The following is a 364-nucleotide window of genomic DNA, read 5'->3' as shown; positions in this document are numbered from 1 at the left end:
TTAACGTAGGGTCCAAGTCTCCTGGATCATGTTCGTTCCGAAAATCACATTCCCGAAGGTTTCATTCCGTTTGGACTCCGTTTGATATTCCTTTTCTGCGAAATTCTGAAATAGGCAAAAAACAGCAATTCTGGGCTGGGCCTCCGGTTAATAGGTTAGTCCTAAAAATAATATAAAAGTGGATAATAAAGCCCAATAATGTCCAAAACAGTAGATAATATAGCATGGAGCAATCAAAAATTATAGATACGTTGGAGACGTATCGAGCATCCCCAAGCTTAATTCCTGCTCGTCCTCGAGTAGGTAAATGATAAAAAAGATAATTTTGATGCGGAGTGCTACTTGTCATAATTTTAATGTAATT

The sequence above is a fragment of the Triticum dicoccoides genome, chromosome 2A, assembly GCF_002162155.2.
Source record: "Triticum dicoccoides isolate Atlit2015 ecotype Zavitan chromosome 2A, WEW_v2.0, whole genome shotgun sequence".
NCBI classification, from domain to species: domain Eukaryota; kingdom Viridiplantae; phylum Streptophyta; class Magnoliopsida; order Poales; family Poaceae; genus Triticum; species Triticum dicoccoides.
This window is presented reverse-complemented; position numbering follows the sequence as displayed.